This window comes from Oncorhynchus tshawytscha, unplaced genomic scaffold (assembly GCF_018296145.1).
Source record: "Oncorhynchus tshawytscha isolate Ot180627B unplaced genomic scaffold, Otsh_v2.0 Un_contig_8889_pilon_pilon, whole genome shotgun sequence".
NCBI classification, from domain to species: domain Eukaryota; kingdom Metazoa; phylum Chordata; class Actinopteri; order Salmoniformes; family Salmonidae; genus Oncorhynchus; species Oncorhynchus tshawytscha.
In genome coordinates, this window is record NW_024609585.1 from 210,310 (window position 1) to 234,605 (window position 24,296).

The following is a 24,296-nucleotide window of genomic DNA, read 5'->3' on the forward strand; positions in this document are numbered from 1 at the left end:
AAATAGGGTAAATAGGGAATAGGGTGCCATTCGGGACACAACCTATAGTCTTCTATCCAGTCTGAAGCAATGGCCAGGACTAACTGGACTGGAGAGCCTCTCCTATTAAAGAGGGGTTTGAGTGGAGAGAGCGAGAGAGAGGGGGGGGAGTGGGAGAGGGGGAGAGAGAGAGAGAGAGAGAGAGAGAGAGAGAGGGGGGGAGTGGGAGAGGGGGAGAGAGGGAGAGAGAGAGAGAGAGAATAATTAAGAGATGAGAGGAGAGGAGAGAGAACAAATATTGATCTGGTTAGTGAAGAAAAATATTGCTCTCCACTCAATCGAAAATTAAGTTTCCTTTTACCAAGACCGAGTTATCTAAATCTTAAGTAAGTCTCTCTGTGTGTGTGTGCGTGTGTGTGTGTGTGTGTGTGTGTGTGTGTGTGTGTGTGTGTGTGTGTGTGTGTGTGTGTGTGTGTGTGTGTGTGTGTGTGCGCGCGGGGAAATCCTGATAACTGTATGCAGGTTGGGCACAGGGCTGTATGGGTGTAGGGCTCGCCCCTTCTGACATCCCGTAGAGAATGTAATTACGTAACGATGAGGAGTCGCAGTCGTGCCCGCTCGATATAGAGCTGTCAACCGCGTCAGGTAACACCTGCGCGAGAGAGAGAGAGAGAGAGAGCGATCAGAACCCTGCCGCCTACGTGTTCTTTAGAACCCTCCAGGGCTCTGATCTGATCTGGCGTGAGACTTTACAGCTGATTCAACATCAGACTTCTCTATACCTTGTTGCTGCTAGTGCGTCAGAAGAATACTGCACTTCTGAATTGCTTTCTCTATGAGGTTCAGGCGGGTAACTAAAGCATGTTGTGCCCACTGCTGATGTAAAAAGCACTAAAATATATTTGATTGATTGATTGAACAACAACGGGTTTCATTGAGGGACATGTTCATCTAACCTAGTAGAACGGATTTGAGTCGTGATCCTCTCCAGGGGGGAGACTACGGTACATCAGACCTCAATTTACCTCTCATCCTCTTCCTCCCTCTTTCTCTCACTCTCTAAATCGCAGCATGGTGTGCGCGCAGGTGAGCGAGTACCAACACGAGCGTCTTATCGGTAATGGGTAGGGTGAGGGACGGTTGTGTGCGGAGCAGACAATGCAGGGGCGAAACCTGCACGGCAACATCTTGGTGACGTCATCTGAGAGCGGGATAAATGCCACGCACGTTCCTCGGCCGAGTGTTAAATACCTCTGCCCCGTACGCGGGAATCAGACCCCTCTCTCTCCCTCTCCAAAAAGAACCTGCGTGCGCGAGCTCCCCCGTCACACGCACTTATCTGCTAAAGGTGTTTCTTGAGAGAAAAAAGGCAACGTTAAAACATACCCCTTACCCTAAGTCGAGTGCTTTTGAGAAACCTTGATGAGATATTGAAGGTGACCAGGAACAGCCTTGGGCGGAGGTGATTCACTTTACATCCAACAGCAGACCCCCATTTCCTCCATGATCTTACCCGACTGAGGCGAGATATTCCTGGGAAGGTGTCGAAGGAAAGCCGCCCCACTAGATAAAAACAGGTTGAATCAACGTTGTTTCCAAGTTATAAAAAAGCCAAAGTGATGACGTATAATCAATGTGGAAAATTGATTTGATTTGCAAAAAGACATCAGCGTGTTTCCAGCGTGTTTCCTATTTTTTCACCCATTTTTTCACCTAATAAAATGACATGGTGCCATTTTTTGTTGAATTCAAGTTGAATTCACGTTAGTTGACAACTCAACCAAATGCAAATCTAAACAAGACGTTGAAATGACGTCTGTGCCCAGTGGGGCCTGCCTCGGTTGGGACTGGCTGCGAGACTGGAGCGCATAGGAGAGGTGCTATATAGGATAGCATCAACCTACAGATCAACTTGACTGGGTTTCAAACCACTGCGAGCAAAAGCTATGTGAGGCGGAAAAGTTGTGAGGAAGATCCGGAGAGATGCCGACACCCAGAGCAGAAGAGTAGCCTATGTTTTTCAAACTCCGGTTCATAGACATGGACCGATACCGTTCCCTTGGATAATAGTGACCTTTCCGTCAGATAGTTAGCTGACACCGGTTAAGTCAGTGATGAAGTAATGCTTCAAATCAAAACGGTGCTCCAAGTAGGAAGACGAGCAGAGCGAGAGAGAAGTAGAGACGCTGCGCTAGAGTGATCAGTACCAAAACCATGGACAGCGACTGAGCGCGTCAGGTTCGCTCCGCTCTCTCACCTCAACCGAAAAAAACGGGTTGGAATTTGAAATATTTCATGAAATATTGAAAATACACGTTTTTTGGGGGATGTAACGTTTTTCTCAGGATTTTGATTGTTTTCAGAGCGAACCATGAGAAGAGAAGGACTTTTATCTTCGGACTTTTTTCCCTTCATCTTTGGAAATCGATTCAGTCATCTAAATCTTTAGACTCTTTCTTCTCGCTGTCTTTAAAGTTTGAAATACATTTATATTTATATTTAATACATCGGAATTTGAATTTCCACTAAAGCTTCCTTGAGAATGCGCACTTAAAGCCAGGTAAAATTTTGCCTAACATTATTTTATAACCTACAATCTCATATAGCCTACATAATCGAGACAAAAAAAACATGTTTTGTTAGGGTGTTTGAGACTCCTATATGTTGAAGTCGGATCATAGGTCTATGTGTATGCTGACAGTGCGACATTTGGGCAGTTAAGCCATTTTTTTCTACTTACCCAAAGTCAGACGAATTAGTGGATAGGCTACAATTTTTATGTCTCTGCGTGCAGTTTGAAGGACAGTCGAAGGTAGCTTCTGGAGCCATTGCTTACTATTGTTAGCGCAATGAATAGAAGTCTACAGGAACCGTTAGCATGCTAGCTGTTCATGTAGACTTCCAGCCATTGAGCGACCGCTAGCCAACTGCACGTAGAAACATACACACGGCAGGCCTATCCATGATATCATCTGACTGGTTAAGTTACCGACACAGCTTTTAAACAGCGTGCAGAAAAGGCAGTTAACACGGCATGCCCGTGCCTGTTGCAGTTAGATTAGTTGTTTACTCGATGTCATGGGTGAGCATGCAGTGTGTGTATATGTCTGTGTGTGTGTATGTCTGTGTGTATACAGTGGGGAGAAGTATTTGATACACTGCCGATTTTGCAGGTTTTCCTACTTACAAAGCATGTAGAGGTCTGTCATTTTTTATCATAGGTACACTTCAACTGTGAGAGACGGAATCTAAAACAAAAATCCAGAAAATCACATTGTATGATTTTTAAGTAATTCATTTTTATTTTATTGCATGACATAAGTATTTGATACATCAGAAAAGCAGAACTGAATATTTGGTACAGAAACCTTTGTTTGCAATTACAGAGATCATACGTTTCCTGTAGTTCTTGACCAGGTTTTCACACACTGCAGCAGGGATTTTGGCCCACTCTTCCATACAGACCTTCTTCAGATCCTTCAGGTTTCGGGGCTGTCGCTGGGCAATACGGACTTTCAGCTCCCTCCAAAGATTTTCTATTGGGTTCAGGTCTGGAGACTGGCTAGGCCACACCTTGAGATGCTTCTTACGGAGCCACTCCTCAGTTGCCCTGGCTGTGTGTTTTGGGTCGTTGTCATGCTGGATGACCCAGCCACGACCCATCTTCAATGCTCTTACTGAGGGAAGGAGGTTGTTGGCCAAGATCTTGCGATACATGGCCCCATCCATCCTCCCCTCAATACGGTGCAGTCGTCCTGTCCCCTTTGCAGAGAAGCATCCCCAAAGAATGATGTTTCCACCTCCATGCTTCACGGTTAGGATGGTGTTCTTGGGGTTGTACTCATCTTCTTCTTCCTCCAAACACAGAGAGTGGAGTTTAGACCTAAAAGCTCTATTTTTGTCTCATCAGACCACATGACCTTCTCCGATTCCTCCTCTGGATCATCCAGATGGTCATTGGCAAACTTCAGACGGGCCTGGACATGCGCTGGCTTGAGCAGGAGGACCTTGCGTGCGCTGCAGGATTTTAATCCATGACGGCGTAGTGTGTTACTAATGGTTTTCTTTGAGACTGTGGTCCCAGCTCTCTTCAGGTCATTGACCAGGTCCTGCCGTGTAGTTCTGGGCTGATCCCTCACCTTTCTCATGATCATTGATGCCCCACGAGGTGAGATCTTGCATGGAGCCCCAGACCGAGGGTGATTGACCGTCATATTGAACTTCTTCCATTTTCTAATAATTGCGCCAACAGTTGTTGCCTTCTCACCAAGCTGCTTGCCTATTGTCCTGTAGCCCATCCCAGCCTTGTGCAGGTCTACAATTTTATCCCTGATGTCCTTACACAGCCCACTGGTCTTGGCCATTGTGGAGAGGTTGGAGTCTGTTTGATTGAGTGTGTGGACAGGTGTCTTTTATACAGGTAACGAGTTCAAACAGGTGCAGTTAATACAGGTAATGAGTGGAGAACAGGAGGGCGTCTTAAAGAAAAACTAACAGGTCTGTGAGAGCTGGAATTCTTACTGGTTGGTAGGTGATCAAATACTTATGTCATGCAATAAAATGCAAATTAATTACTTAAAAATCATACAATGTGATTTTCTGGATTTTTGTTTTAGTCTCTCACAGTTGAAGTGTACCTATGATAAACATTACAGACCTCTACATGCTTTGTAAGTAGGAAAACCTGCAAAATCGGCAGTGTATCAAATACCTGTTCTCCCCACTGTGTGTGTATGTGTGTATGTGTGTATGTGTGTGTATGTGTGTATGTGTGTGTATGTGTGTATGTGTGTGTATGTGTGTATGTGTGTATATGTGTGTATGTGTGTGTATGTGTGTGTATGTGTGTGTATGTGTGTGTATGTGTGTATGTGTGTGTATGTGTGTGTGTGTGTGTGTGTGTGTATGTGTGTGTATGTGTGTGTATGTGTGTGTATGTGTGTGTATGTGTGTGTATGTGTGTGTATGTGTGTGTATGTGTGTGTGTATGTGTGTATGTGTGTGTATGTGTGTATGTGTGTGTATGTGTGTATATGTGTGTATGTGTGTGTATGTGTGTGTGTGTGTGTGTGTGTGTATGTGTGTGTATGTGTGTGTATGTGTGTATATGTGTGTATATGTGTGTAGTGTGTATGTGTGTATGTGTGTGTATATGTGTGTATGTGTGTATATGTGTGTGTATGTGTGTGTATTTGTGTGTATGTGTGTGTATGTGTGTGTATATGTGTGTATGTGTGTGTATGTGTGTATATGTGTGTATGTGTGTATATGTGTGTAAGTGTGTATATGTGTGTATGTGTGTGTATATGTGTGTAAGTGTGTAGAAAAAGAGGAAGTGTGAGAGCAGCGTTATTAATATATTGAACAACACAAAGCCTCTGGGAGAAGATGATGGTGTTGTATATCAAGATCATCATTATCATGTGTTACACTTCATTATCCTCTACCCTGTATTCTGTCATCTCATATGCATACGTTGATACTGTACTCTATATCATCGACTGCATCCTTATGTAATACATGTATCACTAGCCATGTTAATGTTGTACATTTATCTATATGTATATACTGGTCGATACCATCTACTGTATCTTGCCTATGCTGCTCTGTACACATGTTATGTACATATTCTTTATCCTTACACTGTGTATAAGACAGTAGTTTTTTTGGAAGGGATTAGTTATTGATGTGACAAATAAAATTTGATTTGATTTGATTTGATTTAACTGTTTTTTCTAACTGGTCAACCAGTAAAGCACATGATTACATCCAGTACAAGGGAGGTTTCCGAGAAAGATTAAGAGTCTCATCCTGAACTAAAACCCAATGAGATTATTCTATTCCCCGAGCTGACAAGAATTTGTCGTTCTGCCTCTGAACAAGGCACTGTTCCTAGGCCGTCATTGAAAAGAATTTGTCGTTCCTCTGAACAAGGCAGTCAACCCACTGTTCCTAGGCCGTCATTATAAAGAAGAATTTGTTCTGAACTGACTTGCCTAGATAAATAAAGGTCAAATAAAATAAAAAAATGTAAGAAAATTGAAAGTGTTTTTAAGTCCAGAACTACAGGCTGCTCCAGTTAGGGGCTTCAACCCGCTCGCGTTTAGTCCTCCGTGCACGTTTTAAAGGGAATGTTGTCCTTTTAAAGGGAATGTTTAGTCCTCCGTGCACGTTTTAAAGGGGGAATGTGCACCTTTTGGAATGCGTTTAGTCCTCCGTGCACGTTTTAAAGGGAATGTTGTCGCGTTTAGTCCTCCGTGCACGTTTTAAAGGGAATGTTGTCGCGTTTAGTCCTCTTTTAAAGGGAATGTTGTCGCGTTTAGTCCTGCACCTTTTAAAGGGAATGTTGTCGCGTTTAGTCCTCCGTGCACCTTTTAAAGGGAATGTTGTCGCGTTTAGTCCTCCGTGCACCTTTTAAAGGGAATGTTGTCGCGTTTAGTCCTCCGTGCACCTTTTAAAGGGAATGTTGTCGTGCACCTTTTAAAGGGAATGTGTTAGTCCTCCGTGCACCTTTTAAAGGGAATGTTGTCGCGTTTAGTCCTCCGTGCACCTTTTAAAGGGAATGTTGTCGCGTTTAGTCCTCCGTGCACCTTTTAAAGGGAATGTTGTCGCGTTTAGTCCTCCGTGCACCTTTTAAAGGGAATGTTGTCGCGTTTGGATAAACGCTGCAAATGTCAACTTAATCGGGAAGTTACCTTTAAATGTAAATTGCACTATAACACAGACGTTCCTCTGTCTAGATGAAATCCAGCCCTTAGCCTAACCTGAGTTGTTTTATGAGACTGAGATGGGGACACACACAGGGGTGGGCGACTCCAGTCCTCAGGTGCCTGATTGGTGTCACAGTTTTGCCCCAGCTAACACACCTGACTCCAATAATCACCTAATCATGATCTTCAGTTTAGAATGCCATCTGATTAATCAGCTGTGTTTGCTAGGGATGTGGGGAAAGTGTGACGCCAACCAGAACCCAGAGGACTGGAGTGGCCCACCCTGCCTGGGGAAAAACACTGACATTCACTTATATCAGAGGGAAACAGTGTGGGAAAGTGTTATGTGCAGTGTGTGTGTGTGTGTGTGTGTGTGTGTGTGTGTGTGTGTGTGTGTGTGTGTGTGTGTGTGAGAGAGAGAGAGAGAGAGAGAGAGATGGAGTGTCAAGTCACGGGTGACTGCATATATGTGTGTGTCTTTGAGCGTGTGTGTGTGTGTGTGTGTGTGTGTGTGTGTGTGTCTTTGACGGGTGACTGTGTGTGTGTGTATGTGTGTGTGTGTGTGTGTGTGTGTGTGTGTGTGTGTGTAACTCCTTGGAATCGTCGGTGTGTGTCTCCGCCCACCATGTATTCTCAGTGGGATGTCTGGGACTGGGATGTCTGGGATGTGATGTCTGGGATGTCTGGGATGTCTGGGATGTCTGGGATGTCTGGGATGTCTGGGATGTCTGGGATGTCTGGGATGTCTGGGATGTCTGAATACCAAGCTCTGCAGTACACACACTCCAGTGATGCGCAGGTTGACTCATAACCCTCAGTCAGTGTATAACAGAGAAAAGAAGGAATAAAAACAGCATGAGTGTGTTATCATTGTGCCGTTCAGATCAGTAGACGACATTGAGGTTTTTAATGTATTAATTGTATCTGCCATTAGTGCAGAAGTCTCAGCTTTAGGGCCTAGACGTATCCGCATTCAAATACAAAACACATTTTTATTTATTTAGAACATTTTTATTTCATCTTTATTTAACTCGGCAAGTCAGTTTAGAACACATTCTTATTTACAATGACGGCCCGCCTCCAAATGCTTTTGGGAACTTGGGCAGAAAAAGATAACAGGAACTGTACTGCGCATGTTCTATATTCGCAGGTCAGGATTGGGTGGAGACCTCAGATGTTCACTTCAACACATGTAGTCGGGTGGTTGTGGATGGGTGTGGTGAACAAACAGCTGACACATGCATCACTAACGCACACACACACACACACACGAACACACGCACGCATGCACGCACGCACACACGCACGCACGCACACACACACAATGCACATTTTTACTGGAAGTTTTACAGTAGATAAATAAAGGTCAAATAAAATAAAAAATGTAAGAAAATTGAAAGTGTTTTTAAGTCCAGAACTACAGGCTGCACAGTTAAAGGGAATTTGTCGCGTTTAGTCCTCCGTGCACGTTTTAAAGGGAATGTTGTCGCGTTTAGTCCTCCGTGCACGTTTTAAAGGGAATGTTGTCGCGTTTAGTCCTCCGTGCACCTTTTAAAGGGAATGTTGTCGCGTTTAGTCCTCCGTGCACGTTTTAAAGGGAATGTTGTCGCGTTTAGTCCTCCGTGCACCTTTTAAAGGGAATGTTGTCGCGTTTAGTCCTCCGTGCACGTTTTAAAGGGAATGTTGTCGCGTTTAGTCCTCCGTGCACCTTTTAAAGGGAATGTTGTCGCGTTTAGTCCTCCGTGCACCTTTTAAAGGGAATGTTGTCGCGTTTAGTCCTCCGTGCACCTTTTAAAGGGAATGTTGTCGCGTTTAGTCCTCCGTGCACGTTTTAAAGGGAATGTTGCGTTTAGTCCTCCGTGCACCTTTTAAAGGGAATGTTGTCGCGTTTAGTCCTCCGTGCACCTTTTAAAGGGAATGTTGTCGCGTTTAGTCCTCCGTGCACCTTTTAAAGGGAATGTTGTCGCGTTTAGTCCTCCGTGCACCTTTTAAAGGGAATGTTGTCGCGTTTGGATAAACGCTGCAAATGTCAACTTAATCGGGAAGTTACCTTTAAATGTAAATTGCACTATAACACAGACGTTCCTCTGTCTAGATGAAATCCAGCCCTTAGCCTAACCTGAGTTGTTTTATGAGACTGAGATGGGGACACACACAGGGGTGGGCGACTCCAGTCCTCAGGTGCCTGATTGGTGTCACAGTTTTGCCCCAGCTAACACACCTGACTCCAATAATCACCTAATCATGATCTTCAGTTTAGAATGCCATCTGATTAATCAGCTGTGTTTGCTAGGGATGTGGGGAAAGTGTGACGCCAACCAGAACCCAGAGGACTGGAGTGGCCCACCCTGCCTGGGGAAAACACTGACATTCACTTATATCAGAGGGAAACAGTGTGGGAAAGTGTTATGTGCAGTGTGTGTGTGTGTGTGTGTGTGTGTGTGTGTGTGTGTGTGTGTGTGTGTGTGTGTGTGTGTGTGTGTGTGTGTGTGAGAGAGAGAGAGAGAGAGAGAGAGGGAGTGCGTCAGGTTCAAGTACGGGTGACTGCATATATGTGTGTGTCTTTGTGTGTGTGTGTGTGTGTGTGTGTGTGTGTAACTCCTTGGAATCGTCGGTGTGTGTCTCCGCCCACCATGTATTCTCAGTGGGCACTGGGATGTCTGGGATGTCTGGGATGTCTGGGATGTCTGGGATGTCTGGGATGTCTGGGATGTGTGGGATGTCTGGGATGTCTGGGATGTCTGGGATGTGTGGGATGTCTGAATACCAAGCTCTGCAGTACACACACACTCCAGTGATGCGCAGGTTGACTCATAACCCTCAGTCAGTGTATAACAGAGAAAAGAAGGAATAAAAACAGCATGAGTGTGTTATCATTGTGCCGTTCAGATCAGTAGACGACATTGAGGTTTTTAATGTATTAATTGTATCTGCCATTAGTGCAGAAGTCTCAGCTTTAGGGCCTAGACGTATCCACACCAAATACAAAACACATTTTTATTTATTTAGAACATTTTTATTTCATCTTTATTTAACTCGGCAAGTCAGTTTAGAACACATTCTTATTTACAATGACGGCCCGCCTCCAAATGCTTTTGGGAACTTGGGCAGAAAAAGATAACAGGAACTGTACTGCGCGTGTTCTATATCCGCAGGTCAGGATTGGGTGGAGACCTCAGATGTTCACTTCAACACATGTAGTCGGGTGGTTGTGGATGGGTGTGGGTGAACAAACAGCTGACACATGCATCACTAACGCACACACACACACACACACGCACACACGCACGCATGCACGCACGCACACACGCACGCACGCACGCACGCACACACACACAATCATACATTTTTACTGGAGTTTTACAGTAGACAGAGTTGCATTCCTTTTATCACAGAGACTCACACACCTCTTTTACTTTTCTGTCTCTTCTGATGCAGGTCTGAAGGTCTCCTCCCTCCCTCCCTCCCTCCCTCCCCTCTCCTACACACCCTACATCCACAATGGAGCCTCTGGACAGGACAGGCTGGACACTGCTCTCTGGTGACCCCGACACCTCCACTCCCAACCTGGGCTATCACTACTCCTACCCTGATTCTGGTCCTGCAACCCCGTCCTTCCCCTCCCCATCCTTGTTCCCCAGTTCCTCCTCCAACGTGTCCAGTCAGAGTGTCCCGTTCCAGGGCAGCAGTACCCTGATGACTGCGGTCATCTCCCTGAGTGTGTTCGTGGTCGGCCTGATCGGTAACACCCTGGCCATCTACGTGGTGCTACGCTACGCCAAGATGAAGACCGTCACCAACATCTATATTCTGAACCTGGCAGTCGCAGACGAACTCTACATCCTGGGACTTCCCTTCCTCACCACCCAGGTAGCCTAGAGGTCAGAGTTTAGAGATTAACTCTACATCCTGGGACTTCCCTTCCTCACCACCCAGGTAGCATAGAGGTCAGAGTTTAGAGGTCAGAGATGAACTGTACACCCTGGGATTTCCCTTCCTCACCACCCAGGTAGCATAGAGGTCAGAGGTCAGAGGTTAGAGACACACTGTACACCCTAGGATTTCCCTTCCTCACCACCCAGGTAGCATAGAGGTCAGAGTTTAGAGGTCAGAGATGAACTGTACACCCTGGGATTTCCCTTCCTCACCACCCAGGTAGCATAGAGGTCAGAGGTCAGAGGTTAGAGACACACTGTACACCCTGGGACTCCCTTCCTCACCACCCAGGTAGCCTAGAGATTAGAGGCTAGAGGTTAGAGGAGTGGGCCAGCAACCAGAGGGTTTTCGGTTTGAATCCTAGCTCCGACAAGGCAACATCTGGTCTGGAGTAAGGGTAACTGAAAGGTATCTGGCATCAGTGTCCAAGATGCCATCTAATCTCTGGCCGTTGTGCCCTTAAGCAAGGCACTTAAGCTGTAAATGGCCCTCTGCGCCAACCTCTGTGTCTGTTTGTCTTTCTGAGGGGTTTGAATAAAGCAGAAGACAACTTACAATGAAGTAATATCTTTTTCTTCCTCCTCTTCCTCTTCCTCCTCCTCCTTCCAGAACGTTCTCTCCTACTGGCCGTTCGGCTCCTTCCTGTGTCGCATGCTGATGACCGCTGACTCCATGAGCCAGTTCACCTCCATCTTCTGCCTGACCGTGATGTCTATCGACCGCTACCTGGCCGTGGTCCACCCCATACGGTCTACAAAATGGCGGCGACCGCGAGTGGCGAAGGTGGTGAGCGCGCGGTGTGGGCGTTGTCGTTGGTGGTCGTCCTGCCCGTGGTCGTGTTCTCCGGCGTTCAGGACACGTTCAACTCGTGTAACATTAGCTGGCCGGAGCCGCAGGATGTGTGGTCGACCGTGTTTATCCTGTACACAGCTACGCTGGGGTTCTTCGGACCGCTCCTGGTCATCTGTCTCTGCTACCTGCTCATCGTGGTTAAGGTGGGGGTCATAGGTCCAAATCATTCTGGTTTTCTTCTGTGTTTCTGTGTTAGCTACAGTACCTTTGTTTTGGTTGCTCGTTGTGGTCAAGACTGCATTATTAGACATGTTTGGTTCGGCTGTTTGAACTCTGACAGAGGATGTTTCTTTCATTTGGTCATTAAATGCTTCTCTGTGTTGTTGTTTTGTGCAACAAGCTCACAGTCTCACCTCAGAATTAGACGTTTATCCATGCTTCTCCTAAACGTCAAATTTTTAAGTGTTTAAGGTTACATTTAGGCATTAACTCTGAATGGTTAAGTTTAGGGTATTAACTCTGAATGGTTAAGGTTAGGTATTAACTCTGAATGGTTAAGGTTTGGGTATTAACTCTGAATGGTTAAGGTTTGGGTATTAACTCTGAATGGTTAAGGTTAGGTATTAACTCTGAATGGTTAAGGTTAGGGTATTAACTCTGAATGGTTAAGGTTTGGGTATTAACTCTGAATGGTTAAGGTTTGGGTATTAACTCTGAATGGTTAAGGTTTGGGTATTAACTCTGAATGGTTAAGGTTAGGGTATTAACTCTGAATGGTTAAGGTTAGGGTATTAACTCTGAATGAATGGTTAATGGTTAAGGTTTGGGTATTAACTCTGAATGGTTAAGGTTAGGGTATTAACTCTGAATGGTTAAGGTTGAATGGTTAAGGTTGGGTATTAACTCTCTGGTTAAGGTTAGGTATTAACAACTCTGAATGGTTAAGGTTTGGGTTTTCAAAACAAAGATTTTAAAAAACAACCTTATATTGCTGGATTTGAACATACAACCTTTGCACCAGAGGCAGATGCTTTCACCCATCTACAACACCCCATCAAAACCCCAACCTACTTGAATGCACTCACTGGTGCCCCTAGTGGTCTGTTTCCACACCACCTCCCCACCTCAGACCTGGATGGACTAATACTGACTTGTGTCCCGGGTGACCTGGCTGGTTTTCTGGTCATTATCTTCAAGGTGTGTGAAAGCATTCCGGAATATTATTTTGTTCTGTTTTGTCATTCCAACCATTCTTTTCTGTGTGTGTTTTATATTGACCTATTTGTATGTAAGAGATATTCTGCTGCAACGTTCCCTTCTCTAACCAACACCATTTTGTTCCTCCTCCAGGTGAAGTCTTCAGGTGTGCGGGCGGGGCTTCACCAAGCGCCGGCGGTCAGAGCGCAAGGTGACCCGTATGGTGGTGATCATCGTGGTGGTCTTCGTCCTCTGCTGGCTCCCCTTCTTCATCATCAACATCATCAACCTCATCATCATCATCCCAGAGTCCTCCGTGACCGCCGGCGTCTACTTCTTCTCTGGTACCAGAAGAAACCTAATAGCACCCTAATCCCTGTGTAGTGTACTACTGTTTACCAGAGCCCTATGGGGAATAGGCTACACTCACTCTAACCCTAAGGGGAAAGGGTTGTAGAGAGGAGGAGAGGGGAAAAGAGGGAAAGAGTGGAAAGAGGGGGAGGAGATGGGAGGAGAGGGGAAAGAGGGGGAGGAGATGGGGAGGAGAGGGGAAAGAGGGGGGAGGAGATGTGGAGAGGGGAAAGGGGGGAAGAGGGGGAGGGAATGGGGAAATGGGGATGAGAGGGGAAACAGAAGGGAAAGAGAGGGAACGAGGGGGAGGGAATGGGGAGAGGGGGAGGAGATGGGAAAAGAGGGGGAGGAGAGGGAAAAGAAGGGGAGGAGAGGGGGAGGAAAGGGGAAAGAGGGATGGGATAGAGAGAGAGAAACAGAGAGAGAGAGGTGGGGGAGAGAGAGAGAGAGAGGGGAGAGCGAGAGGGAGAGAGAGGTGGGGAGAGAGAGAGAGAGAGAGAGGTGGGAGAGAGAGAGAAACAGAAAGAGAGAGAGAGGTGGGAGAGAGAGAGAGAGAGAGAGAGAGAGAGAGGTGGGAGAGAGAAAGAGAGAGAGAGAGGTGGGAGAGAGAGAAGGAGAGAGAGAGACAGGTGGGAGAGAGAGAAGGAGAGCGAGAGAAATAGGTGGGAGAGAGAGAGGTGAGAGCGAGAGAGAGAGAGAGAAGAGAGGTGGGAGAGAGAGAGAAGGAGAGCGAGAGAAATAGGTGGGAGAGAGAGAGTGGGAGAGAGAGAGAGAGAGAGAGAGAGAGAGAGAGAGAGAGAGAGAGAGAGTGAGAAAGAGAGGTGGGAGAGAGAGAGTGAGAAAGAGAGGTGGGAGAGAGAGAGAAGGATAAAAGTGTGAGACAGACATTGACCATTAGTTTTGTCTCTACTCCCCAGTCATCCTGTCCTATGTTAACTCCTGTGCCAACCCTCTGCTCTATGGCTTCCTGTCAGACAACTTCAGACAGAGCTTCAGAAAGGTGGTTATGATTTATTCAACCTTATTTTCACCTTTATTTAAACAGGAAAAGATACTTGAGGCTTGAAAGCTCTTTTGCGAGGAAGACCTGGGGACCTGGAGGTACTTCATGGCCAGCAGCACCATCCCCTTCACAGAACAATCTGTTATTTCATAGAATAGACATTTATTAGTACATGTTCTGTATTTATATAAAATACCAGTTTTTCTCAGTGCTCACCACAGTGCATCGTCTTCCCGGTCCCATGTGCTTGATTTCTTCCGGAAGGTTCTGTGCGTGCGGAAGGCCAACGGCGTGGAGGATGGTGACCCCAGCGCCCCGAGGATGGAGAAAACTAGAGAGACGACAAGAGACGACTCCTTCCTGTCGCCTAGGAACCACGATGGACACAACGGACACACACCACAGAATAGCCAGGTGAGGAGGGAGTGACACACGGCACACAGCAGCCAGCTTGGAGTGGAGGGGAGGAGGACCAATCAGTGTATAGTATAGGGAGGGGAGGAGGACCAATCAGTGTATAGTATAGGGAAGGAGGAGGACCAATCAGTGTATAGTATAGGGAGGGAGGAGGACCAATCAGTGTATAGTATAGGGAGGGGAGGAGGACCAATCAGTGTATAGTATAGGGAGGGGAGGAGGACCAATCAGTGTATAGTATAGGGAGGGGAGGAGGACCAATCAGTGTATAGTATAGGGAGGGGAGGAGGACCAATCAGTGTATAGTATAGGGAGGGGAGGAGGACCAATCAGTGTATAGTATAGGGAGGGAGGAGGACCAATCAGTGTATAGTATAGGGAGGGGAGGAGGACCAATCAGTGTATAGTATAGGGAGGGAAGGAGGACCAATCAGTGTATAGTATAGGGAGGGGAGGAGGACCAATCAGTGTATAGTATAGGGAGGGGAGGAGGACCAATCAGTGTATAGTATAGGGAGGGGGAGGAGGACCAATCAGTGTGTGGTATAGGGAGGGGAGGAGGACCAATCAGTGTGTGGTATAGGGAGGGAGGAGGACCAATCAGTGTGGTATAGGGAGGGGAGGAGGACCAATCAGTGTGTGGTATAGGGAGGGAGGAGGACCAATCAGTGTGTGGTATAGGGAGGGGAGGAGGACCAATCAGTGTGTGGTATAGGGAGGGGAGGAGGACCAATCAGTGTGTGGTATAGGGAGGGGAGGAGGACCAATCAGTGTGTGGTATAGGGAGGGGAGGAGGACCAATCAGTGTGTGGTATAGGGAGGGGAGGAGGACCAATCAGTGTGTGGTATAGGGAGGGGAGGAGGACCAATCAGTGTGTAGGTATAGGGAGGGGTATTACTGGTGCTGTGGTCTCAGTAGTAGTGTATATATGTTTAGGGGACTAGTGTGTGTATAGGTAGGGAAGGAGGACCAGTAGTAGTGTATATATGTTTATTACTGTGGTCTCAGTAGGAGTGTATATATGTTTATTACTGTGGTCCCAGTAGTAGTGTATATATGTTTAGTGTATTGGTATCACCAGTTTGTGTCTATTTAATGCAATAAAGCATTGTTTTCATGAATTGACAGAGGGATGGAGAGAGAGAGGGTTGGAGAGAGAGAGAGGGATGGAGAGAGAGGGATGGAGAGAGAGAGGGATGGAGAGAGAGAGGGATGGAGAGAGAGAGGGTTGGAGAGAGAGAGGATGGAGGAGGGATGGAGAGAGAGGGTTGGAGAGAGAGAGGGATGGAGAGAGAGGGATGGGAGAGAGAGGGATGGAGAGAGAGAGGATGGAGAGAGAGGGATGGAGAGAGAGGGATGGAGAGAGAGAGGATGGAGAGAGAGGGATGGAGAGAGAGAGGGATGGAGAGAGAGGGATGGGAGAGAGGGTTGAGAGAGAGGGATGGAGAGAGAGGGATGGAGAGAGAGGGATGGAGAGAGAGAGGGATGGAGAGAGAGGGATGGAGAGAGAGAGGGATGGAGAGGGAGAGAGGGATGGAGAGAGAGGGATGGAGAGAGAGGGATGGAGAGAGAGGGATGGAGAGAGAGAGGGATGGAGAGAGAGAGGATGGAGAGAGAGAGGGATGGAGAGAGAGGGATGGAGAGAGAGAGGGATGGAGAGAGAGAGGATGGAGAGAGAGAGAGGGATGAGGAGAGAGAGGGATGGAGAGAGAGGGATGGAGAGAGAGAGGGATGGAGAGAGAGAGGGGGATGGAGAGAGAGGGATGGATAGAGAGAGGGTTGGAGAGAGAGAGAGGGATGGAGAGAGAGGGATGGAGAGAGAGGGATGGAGAGAGAGAGGGATGAGAGAGAGAGAGGGATGGAGAGAGAGGGATGGAGAGAGAGGGATGGGAGATGGAGAGAGGGATGAGGGATGGAGAGAGAGAGGGATGGAGAGAGAGAGGGATGGAGAGAGAGGGATGGAGAGAGAGGGATGGAGAGAGGGATGAGAGAGAGAGGGATGGAGAGGGAGAGGGAGGGATGGAGAGAGAGGGATGGAGAGAGAGAGGGATGGAGAGAGAGGGATGAGAGGGAGAGAGGGATGGAGGAGAGAGGGATGGGAGAGAGAGGGATGGAGAGAGGGATATAGAGAGAGGGATGGAGAGAGAGGGATGGAGAGAGAGGGATGGAGAGAGAGAGGAATGGAGAGAGAGAGGGATGGAGAGAGAGGGATGGAGAGAGAGAGGAATGGAGAGAGGGATATAGAGAGAGGGTTGTACAGGGGGGAGATGGAGAGAGAGGAGAGAGAGAGGGATGTAGAGAGGGATATAGAGAGAGGGTTGGAGAGAGAGGGATGAGAGAGAGGGATGTAGAGAGAGGGATGGAGAGACGGATATAGAGAGAGGGTTGTACAGGGGGAGATGGAGAGAGGAATGGAGAGGGGGATATAGAGAGAGGGTTGTACAGGGGAGATGGAGAGAGAGAGAGAGAGAGAGGGATGGAGAGAGGGATATAGAGAGAGGGTTGTACAGGGGAGATGGAGAGAGAGGAGAGAGAGAGGGATATAGAGAGAGGGTTGTACAGGGGGAGATTGAGAGAGAGAGGAGAGAGAGAGAGGGATGGAGAGAGAGGGTTGTACAGGGGGAGATGGAGAGAGAGAGGAGAGAGAGGGATGGAGAGAGAGGATATATAGAGAGAGAGGAGAGAGAGGGATGGAGAGAGAGAGGGATGGAGAGAGAGAGAGATGGAGAGAGAGGATGGAGAGAGAGAGGGTTGGAGAGAGAGGGATGGAGAGAGAGGGATGGATAGAGAGAGGGATGGAGGAGATGGAGAGAGGGATGGAGAGAGAGAGGGTTGAGAGAGAGAGGGATGGAGAGAGGGATGAGAGAGAGAGAGGATGGAGAGAGGGATGGAGAGAGAGGGATGAAGAGAGAGAGGAATGGAGAGAGGGATGGAGAGAGAGAGGGATGGAGAGAGAGAGGGATGGAGAGAGAGAGGGATGGAGAGAGAGATGGATGGAGAGAGAGGGATGAGAGAGAGAGGGATGGAGAGAGAGGGATGGAGAGAGAGAGGGATGGAGAGAGAGAGGGATGGAGAGAGAGGGATGGAGAGAGAGAGGGATGGAGAGAGAGGGATGGAGAGAGAGGGGATGGAGAGAGAGGGATGGAGAGAGAGATGGATGGGAGAGAGGATAGAGAGAGGGGGATGGAGAGGGGGGATGGAGAGAGAGAGGGATGAGAGAGAGAGGGATGGAGAGAGAGGGATTGTACAGAGGGGGATGGAGAGAGAGAGGGATGGAGAGAGAGGAGATGGAGAGAGAGGGATGATAGAGAGAGGGATGGAGAGAGGGGATAGAGAGAGAGGGTTGTACAGGGGAGATGGAGAGAGAGAGGATGGAGAGGGGGATAGAGAGAGAGGGTTGTACAGGGGAGATGGAGAGAGAGGAGAGAGAGGGAGAGAGAGGGATAGAGAGAGGGTTGTACAGGGGAGATGGAGAGAGGGAGAGGAGAGAGAGAGGGATATAGAGAGAGGGTTGTACAGGGGGAGATGGAGAGAGAGAGGAGAGAGAGAGGGATATAGAGAGAGGGTTGTACAGGGGGAGATGGAGAGAGAGAGAGGAGAGAGGAGAGAGAGGGTTGTACAGGGGAGATGGAGAGAGAGAGGAGAGAGAGACAGAGAGAGAGAGGGATGGAGAGGAGATGGGAGATGGAGAGAGGGCTGTAAACAGGGGGAGATGGAGAGAGGGATAGAGAGAGGGTTGTAGAGATGGGGATATAGAGAGAGAGGAGTAGAGGGGGATGGAGAGAGGGATAGAGAGAGAGGGTTGTACAGGGGAGATGGAGAGAGGGAGAGAGAGAGAGGGTTGTACAGGGGGAGATGGAGAGAGGGAGAGAGAGAGAGGAGGGTTGTACAGGGGGAGATGGAGAGAGGGATAGAGAGAGAGGGTTGTACAGGGGGAGATGGGAGAGGGATAGAGAGAGAGGGCTTGTACAGGGGAGATGGAGAGAGGGATAGAGAGAGAGGGTTGTACAGGGGGAGATGGAGAGGGATAGAGAGAGAGGGATGGAGAGGGAGAGATGGAGAGAGGGATAGAGAGAGAGGGTTGTACAGGGGGAGATGGAGAGAGGGATAGAGAGAGAGGGTTGTACAGGGGGAGATGGAGAGAGGGATAGAGAGAGAGGGTTGTACAGGGGGAGATGGAGAGAGGGATAGAGAGAGAGGGTTGTACAGGGGGAGATGGAGAGAGCGGATAGAGAAAGAAAGCAGAGGGGGTGATTGAGGAAGAGTGAAAACGGGGGAGAGGAGGACAGAACAGTGTCCAACCTGCTCAATATGGTTGCAACATATAGAGGTGTGTGTGTGTGTGTGTTCCCCCTACCACAGTAACAGTGTGATTGAGTTGTTGTAGCAGACAGATTGGTTCTGGTTAAAGTCCTTTTGTGTGATTCAGCCTAAAGGAAACAGATTGAAATAGAAAGCTGGTATTGAGGTGAACAGGAGCTCTCTTTATTTTGTTCTGTTTCAGTCAATCATTATGGATCACACTCTCCATGTTGCACACACACACACACACACACACACACACACACACACACACACACACACACACACACACACACACACACACACACACACACACACACACACACACACACACACACACACACACACGCAGGCACGAACGCACACCTGAGGTGCCACTGTCTCTGCCTCTTGTCTCTGCAGGCCGTCCAATTGGAGCCTTGTGGTAGCCCAGGGGAGAAAACAAGGCCCTCAGGGCCCACTGTGATTTGCCAGTCCTCGCTTTAAACTCTCCTGATTGGCCGGTTTGAAGTCTCTCTGTGTGTCTATGTCTGTGTCTCTGTCTGTGTCTCTCTCTCTGTCTCTCTCTCTGTTTCTCTCTCTGTCTCTCTCTCTGTGGGAAACATGTGTTAACATTGCCAAAGCAAGTGAGGTAGATAATATACAAAAGTGAAATAAACAATACAAATTAACAGTAAACATTACACATACAGAAGTTTCAAAACAGTAAAGACATTACAAATGTCATATTATATATATATACAGTGTTTTAGCAATGTACAAATGGTTAAAGGACACAAGATAAAATAAATAAGCATAAATATGGGTTGTATTTACAATGGTGTTTGTTCTTCACTGGTTGCCCTTTTCTCGTGGCAACAGGTCACAAATCTTGCTGCTGTGATGGCACACTGTGGAATTTCACCCAGTAGATATGGGAGTTTTTCAAAATTGGATTTGTTTTCGAATTCTTTGTGGATCTGTGTAATCTGAGGGAAATATGTGTCTCTAATATGGTCATACATTGGGCAGGAGGTTAGGAAGTGCAGCTCAGTTTCCACCTCATTTTGTGGGCAGTGAGCACATAGCCTGTCTTCTCCTGAGAGCCAGGTCTGCCTACGGCAGCCTTTCTCAATAGCAAGGCTATGCTCACTGAGTCTGTACATAGTCAAAGCTTTCCTTAATATTGGGTCAGTCACAGTGGTCAGGTATTCTGCCACTGTGTACTCTCTGTGTAGGGCCAAATAACATTCTAGTTTGCTCTGTTTTTTTGTTAATTCTTTCCAATGTGTCAAATAGTTATCTCTTTGTTTCCTCATGATTTGATCTAATTGTGTTGCTGTCCTGGGGCTCTGTGGGGTGTGTTTGTGAACAGAGCCTCAGGACCTGTTTGCTTCTCTCTGTCTCTCTCTCTCTCTCTCTTTCTCTCTCTCTCTCTCTCTGTTATCTTTTGATGACCATTTACAGAGGAGCTATAAGTGCAACAACAAACATAAAGTAAACACAGTCAAACACCACGAAGCAGCAGCGCTTTCAGGGTCCTTGTTCCAGAGATGAGTCCATCTGAAGCTGTTAAGTGACTGATGCAGGAGTTTTGATCACCACTTGATTACAGGGATGCTCGAAGTGCAACAACAACAACAACAACAACAACAGCAGCACGACAATGCAGCATGAAGCACCGCAGCACTTTCAGGGTTGTTTGTTGCAGAGGAGAGGACACAGAGGTTCATCCATTTCAACAGTTGATTTGAAAAACACGTCCCACTACTTCAGTGTGTTCTGAATGGCGCTACATCGTCATTTCCCAACCGCTCTGTTATATAACGCCTTTTCATCTTCACCATTCCTTTTAAAAGTGATATTTTACTCTACAAAGTCAAGCTACTAGTTCTGCTGTTATTTAGTGTCTCTACTATGCTTTGTAATGGTGTGGCTTTATCAGTGTCTGTTTTGGGCTTTCTGAGGAGGCTTCTAGAATCTGTCTCTGTTTTGGGCTTTCTGAGGAGGCTTCTAGAATCTGTCTCTGTTTTGGCTTTCTGAGGAGGCTTCTAGAATCTGTCTCTGTTTTGGCTTTCTGAGGAGGCTTCTAGAATCTGGAGGCTTTCTGAGGAGGCTTCTAGAATCTGTCTCTGTTTTGAGGAGGGCTTTCTGAGGAGGCTTCTAGAATCTGTCTCTGTTTTGGCTTTCTGGGGGCTTCTAGAATCTGTCTCTGTTTTGGCTTTCTGAGGAAGGCTTCTAGAATCTGTCTCTGTTTTGGCTTTCTGAGGAGGCTTCTAGAATCTGTCTCTGTTTTGGCTTTCTGAGGAGGCTTCTAGAATCTGTCTCTGTTTTGGCTTTCTGAGGAGGCTTCTAGAATCTGTCTCTGTTTTGGCTTTCTGAGGAGGCTTCTAGAATCTGTCTCTGTTTTGGCTTTCTGAGGAGGCTTCTAGAATCTGTCTCTGTTTTGGCTTTCTGAGGAGGCTTCTAGAATCTGTCTCTGTTTTGGCTTTTGAGGAGGCTTCTAGAATCTGTCTCTGTTTTGGCTTTCTGAGGAGGCTTCTAGAATCTGTCTCTGTTTTTTTGAGGAGGCTTTTCTGTCTGTTTTTGGCTTTCTGAGGCTTCTAGAATCTGTCTCTGTTTTGGCTTTCTGAGGGGCTTCTAGAATCTGTCTCTGTTTTGGCTTTTGAGGGGCTTCTAGAATCTGTCTCTGTTTTGGCTTTCTGAGGAGGCTTCTAGAATCTGTCTCTGTTTTGGCTTTCTGAGGAGGCTTCTAGAATCTGTCTCTGTTTTGGCTTTCTGAGGAGGCTTCTAGAATCTGTCTCTGTTTTGGCTTTCTGAGGGGGCTTCTAGAATCTGTCTCTGTTTTGGCTTTTTGAGGGGGCTTCTAGAATCTCTTGCAGACGCTTTGATGAAAGTTATGATCGTGTCGTGTGGCTGCTGCTGTTGCTGCTTATCTGTTTTTGTGTGTGTTTGGTGTGTGTAACGCTCCAATGCGAAACGTGCCTCATATCTCAGGGTTCATTGCAGCCGCCAGATCGTTTGTTTCGACCAATCACGTTGCAGGGCTGGTGGAAGTTGCCCTTAACCACAGATCTAGGATCAGCTTACACTTTCCTAATCCTATCTATAACCATTAGATATTAACCTAACCACAGATCTAGGATCAGATTACACTCCACTAATCATATCCTTAACCATTTGAGGGAAAACACAAAACTGTTCTTAGTTCAGTGTGTAGGGGCCTCTGGAGGTCCTCAGCTCTCACTGTAAATACAATTTCTGATCAGGAAAGACCCTGGGCATCTACAGTAGCACACGGTTCAAATGGGTCCTTGAACAGGGTAGTAGAGGGTCGTATTCATTAGCGCACACCGTAGCAAAATGTTCTGCAATGGAAAAACAAAAACAAGCATTTCTTATTAGACAAGTTTACGTAGGTCCCTCCCTCTTCCGGCCTGTTTGCTTCCTCTCGGTTCCTAGAGAATAGGACCCTGTTTTCAGGACAGGACAGATAGAAAGAGCTGAGGATGGGAGTCAGCTTCTATCTGAGCTAAGAATGGGAGTCAGCTTCTATCTGAGCTGAGGATGGGAGTCAGCTTCTATCTGAGCTGAGGATGGGAGTCAGCTTCTATCTGAGCTCAGAATGGGAGTCAGCTTCTATCTGAGCTGAGGATGGAGTCAGCTTCTATCTGAGCTCAGGATGGGAGTCAGCTTCTATCTGAGCTGAGAATGGGAGTCAGCTTCTATCTGAGCTGAGAATGGGAGTCAGCTTCTATCTGAGCTAAGAATGGGAGTCAGCTTCTATCTGAGCTAAGGATGGGAGTCAGCTTCTATCTGAGCTGAGGATGGGAGTCAGCTTCTATCTGAGCTAAGAATGGGAGTCAGCTTCTATCTGAGCTGAGGATGGGAGTCAGCTTCTATCTGAGCTAAGAATGGGAGTCAGCTTCTATCTGAGCTAAGAATGGGAGTCAGCTTCTATCTGAGCTAAGAATGGGAGTCAGCTTCTATCTGAGCTAAGAATGGGAGTCAGCTTCTATCTGAGAATGGGAGTCAGCTTCTATCTGAGCTAAGAATGGGAGTCAGCTTCTATCTGAGCTAAGAATGGGAGTCAGCTTCTATCTGAGCTAAGAATGGGAGTCAGCTTCTATCTGAGCTAAGAATGGGAGTCAGCTTCTATCTGAGCTAAGAATGGGAGTCAGCTTCTATCTGAGCTCAGTCAGCTTCTATCTGAGCTAAGAATGGGAGTCAGCTTCTATCTGAGCTCAGAATGGGAGTCAGCTTCTATCTGAGCTCAGAATGGAGTCAGCTTCTATCTGAGCTCAGAATGGGAGTCAGCTTCTATCTGAGCTAAGAATGGGAGTCAGCTTCTATCTGAGCTAAGAATGGGAGTCAGCTTCTATCTGAGCTAAGAATGGCTTCTATCTGAGCTCAGCTTCTATCTGAGCTCAGAATGGGAGTCAGCTTCTATCTGAGCTAAGAATGGGAGTCAGCTTCTATCTGAGCTCAGAATGGGAGTCAGCTTCTATCTGAGCTCAGAATGGGAGTCAGCTTCTATCTGAGCTCAGAATGGGAGTCAGCTTCTATCTGAGCTAAGAATGGGAGTCAGCTTCTATCTGTTTATATTTCTTTCTGAAACAATGTGAACACCCTTCATCCTCATGTACAGTTTGTTTGTTTTCTTTGTAATAAAACGGTGAGATCATTAAATCCTTGACTAACTTCTGTGGTATTGTATTGTAAGTCTTGTATACACAATCTAGTCTACTCTTTTCTATACCTCACTCTTGCCAATAGAAAGTACATCTACACACTGCTATATATAGATGCTCCCAATGGGTTTAGTATCCGGATCACAGGTCTTCCACAGCACAGGCAACACAATGAAGACGTGAACATTGTGAACAGTCAATAGATTCAATATTCAGCAGATGTCAATGGACAACATCTGTATAGCAGTTCTCCTCAGTATCTGTATAGCAGTTCTCCCCCAGTATCTGTATAGCAGCAGTAGTTCTCCTCAGTATTTGTATAGCAGTTCTCCCACAGTATCTGCTGTTCTCCTCAGTATCTGCTCTCCATCAGTATCTGCTGTTCTCCCTCAGTATCTGTATAGCAGTTCTCCCTCAGTATCTGTATAGCAGTTCTCCCTCAGTATCTGTATAGCAGTTCTCCCTCAGTATCTGTATAGCAGTTCTCCCTCAGTATCTGTATAGCAGTTCTCCTCAGTATCTGTAGTTCTCCCTCAGTATCTGTATAGCAGTTCTCCCTCAGTATCTGTATAGCAGTTCTCCCTCAGTATCTGTATAGCAGTTCTCCCTCAGTATCTGTATAGCAGTTCTCCCTCAGTATCTGCTGTTCTCCCTCAGTATCTGTATAGCAGTTCTCCGTCAGTATCTGTATAGCTGTTCTCCCTCAGTATCTGTATAGCAGTTCTCCCTCAGTATCTGCTGTTCTCACTCAGTATCTGTATAGCAGTTCTATTTATGTTCTCCCCCATAAATAAATAAATAAAAATTAAATACAGTTGGGAAAGAGGTAGTTATTTGGGCTAAATTATAGGTGGGCTATGTACAGGTGCATGAATCTGTGAGCTGCTCTGACAGTTGGTGCTTAAAGCTAGTGAGGGAGATAAGTGTTTCCAGTTTCA

At 46.9% G+C, this 24,296-nt stretch overlaps 1 pseudogene; it reads left to right on the forward strand.

Annotated features, from left to right (window-relative positions):
• Positions 1 to 10,141: 10,141 nt before the first annotated feature.
• On the forward strand, positions 10,142 to 19,275 carry LOC121845210 (annotated as a pseudogene).
• The last annotated feature ends 5,021 nt before the right edge of the window (positions 19,276 to 24,296 follow it).